Here is a 3,520-nt window from a genome sequence, read left to right as displayed (position 1 = left end):
TTTATAGTTTTTATTGCCCATACTTCTATTCCATTCCTATCGCCCCTTTTATCTCATTGTTATTAGTAAATAGATATATAAACTATGCTTAGACAAACATAGACTTATCAGAAGATATTTAAAGTTACTAAAAACGTGATAGGACAACTACTTTAAAACCACGAACTGTTTAGTAAATCATCATTAACATATGTGTGTATATATATACATATACATATATCATGCCTAGATCTATGTCTATTTTGGTATGGTTGTCCATGGTTCTTTGTCTGACCATAGCTTTAGCAGACACTTCGTTCAAACATTCTAAACGAGGTTGGACTACTGAAGATTTGACTAAACCAAGTTTTAAGGTAAGGACAAACACCTTCTCTATCACACTCCACCTCCCCCGCGAGTGAGTTGCGTAAGCCATCATCAATAAATACTATTTTGTAAGTGGCGAATATTATTTTGATAATAGTTTAAAAAAAAAGTGATTAATGCATAACATTAACTAAAAACTCATTTCACCGATCAGGTTCGGTCGACCAGACAGGGGCCGCGCTAGTGAGGGTGGGGAGGGGGTAGGGGAAAGGACCCCCGCTTGGATCCTCCTGTCGGGGAATTTCCAGCAAGGTCGTCGGGGGAAAATCAATAAAATCTCGAGCCGGATTCACTCACGATATGCTTAGGAAGAACGAAATTACGGCCACGGGGAAAAAACAATGTGACACCGGTAAATTAGGCTTCGCAACACTGAACAACATATCAATTACTAGATTTTAGAAAAAATGTTTATTTAAAAAAACTTTTATTAAAAAAAAATACTATAACAAAAAAAATATCTCAGTACAAGCCCTAGTGGTCAGGTAGGCACCTGACCCTCGGGGCCACTTTTGCTGTCCTGATGCCGGAATGATACACTTATAGACCAACATTTTTTTTATTAAATTATCATCTTTTAATTGAAAGACTGATAAGTGAAGCAATATTGATCGAATATTTCGTTGTTTATTACAAGTCATTAGGATTTTTTTATAATTAATTATTATTATTATATTATTATTATTATTATTATTACTATTATTATTAATAATGACGAAATATTAAAACGATCATGTACAAATTAAATCAAATGTGTTTCAGCAACGAATTATTTTTATTCAAACACCACAGTATTTGATTTATCATCTTGGAAAAAATTCAAAAATATCGAATGAAGATAATTCATTTGAAAATTTTTATATTGAATTGGTATAATATACTTAGAATATCATAAACATTCTCGATCCAATGTCAAATGGTCAGCATATAAAAATAATTATTACCCAAACGAGGGGCCGTTTACTGGTCCCGTGGGGGAAAAAATCCGTGCTCCCGGAAGGCCGAATTCACACTCGATAGGCTGAGGAAGACCGAAATCACAGCCGGGGACCCAAAATCCGGCTTCGGAAGAACACTGTTCTTTACAAAATTCCGAATATTTAGAAAAACATAATATTTTTTTTATAAAATATTATTCTAGATTCTCCTAACCAAAATATTTATCTCAGCACAATAGCCCGATTGGTCAGCTAGACGCCCGACCCTTCGAACAGCTTCGGACATTTCCTTTTTTATTATGTTCTATTTTAATTTTATTATTTAATATAACATAGTATTATAATTATAATTACAATAATTATTATAGTGAAACGTTCTATTCCCCACCCCCACCCCATAGAAACCGACCCGTACTAAATACTATCGGACCAATTTAACGATTCCAGAAAGGATAGACGTGTACTGATTCAGTGAAATATAACAAAGAAATGAACAAATAATGATCAGAGCAGAAATAGTTTCTTATAGGCCTATACAAGTGTAACATCCATTGAATCACGCCGCCAATAATTCCTCCTGTATTAAATTTTCAACAATTCCAGACTTCAAAATAAACGATAACTTCCAAAACTGTATGGTTTCAGTAAATCTGTTATTAGTTAATCTGCCATTAACTATATTGGAGGTTTCGACAAGCACTTATTTTCATTAACATTCAATAACTCACTATAACAACAAATACATCTGCTATTTGAAAGTAGGCCTATATCCAAAAAATAGGCTAAGGTTATCAGATACTTCTATACCAGGCAGTAGTTAATGGACAACTGTCATGCATTTTTATATTGCCAAAATTAGCGAATATAATATGCACTCTCCAAAAAACACATACAGTTTTTGACTTGTCATCATGGGGAAAAAACAAGACAAAAAAAAAGCAAAAAAAAAAAAAAAAATGAATAGAATTAATTTAAAACTCTGAACGTTTTTGAGTTGCTTATAATAGGCATATAATTCAAAATATTTTCGGTTCAATAACAGCATATTAAATGTTGTTCAATATCTTCTTTAAAAAAAATTACATGTTACCTTTCGCGGAAAGTACAATTCAAGCATGCCTTACTAAGTTTTCAAATTTTAGTGACTAAAAACTGTCTGGGGCAAGCAGTTGTACCCTATGTGCGAGGTGTGGTATATTGCATCGTATTGGTGGGTCGCGGTGAGGCCAGCTCTTCCCAGACAGGAAAACTGGTACCATCGACAGAGGCTTAGTAACCCCGACAGGGAGACTAATACACCCCTACAGGGGGACTAATGCACCCCTACAGGGGAACTGTTAACTTACATGGTTTACTATCAAATTATCTTTTTCAAATAAACTCACACGAATTTTATTTTTTGAATTACCCGACAAATTTAACTTTCCCCCGGGGAGCACAAGACATCCCCGATGGGGTGGACACTCTTGTTGGGAAGCGTGGATCCCTCGTCAGGGAATTATTGGCGCCGCATCTGCTCTCCAGGTCAAGTTCCCCAAACGAGAAGCCGTGATCTAGCCCCGTGCGAAGAATTCAGAAAAATGCAAAAAATATCGATTTAAGAAAAATTCTTTTATTGAATTGCTTATAATAGACTTAAAATTAAAAACATTCTCGCTTCAATGTCAGTTAGGCCTATAGGCTACCCAAACCTTCGGACCGCTTGGCCGCTCCTGGATAGGTGCTTGAACGATGCGCTATAAATTGAAATAGACAAATGTATGCCATATACACAATTTGTTTTTTTGTTTTTTTTAAATAATAATATTAAAACAGTAACACTATTAGGCCTATAGAAACCCTGTCTCTTATACACATCTAGATGTGTATAAGAGACAGATAACCAGGAAGTTGGATACTCATGCCAAGATGAATACGTGTGTTGTAATATTGTGGAAAACGTTAACGACTACCAATCATGCGAAAATCTCAGTAAGTTATATAACCAAGTGCAATTATATTAAATGCTTATAGAACACCACGTAGATAGTTTAGAACAATTTCAGAACACCTCTACGTGGTGTACTACAAGCATTTTATATATTATTACTTCATCATATTTCTTTCTTATGTTTTCATTTGTAATAATAATAATGATAATAATGATAATAATAATAATAATAATAATAATAATAATAATAATAATAATAATAATAATAATAATAATAATAATAATA

The 3,520-nt window shown here is 33.7% G+C and overlaps 1 long non-coding RNA gene across 1 annotated transcript in view; it reads left to right on the top strand.

The window, feature by feature from the left end:
* The first annotated feature begins 219 nt into the window (after positions 1-219).
* The window catches only part of LOC117102516, a 6,429-nt gene continuing 3,128 nt past the window's right edge, over positions 220-3,520 (top strand). The window contains exon 1 of the long non-coding RNA XR_004444430.1: positions 220-353. This is a non-coding gene — a long non-coding RNA (uncharacterized LOC117102516). The remainder of the gene's footprint in view (positions 354-3,520) is intronic.

Source organism: Anneissia japonica, unplaced genomic scaffold (genome assembly GCF_011630105.1).
Source record: "Anneissia japonica isolate Jap-2015-1 unplaced genomic scaffold, ASM1163010v1 scaffold1489_len2284818_cov182, whole genome shotgun sequence".
Lineage (NCBI taxonomy): Eukaryota > Metazoa > Echinodermata > Crinoidea > Comatulida > Comatulidae > Anneissia > Anneissia japonica.
The sequence above is the reverse complement of the archived record's forward strand: the minus strand, read 5'-3'. Positions and strand labels throughout refer to the sequence as shown.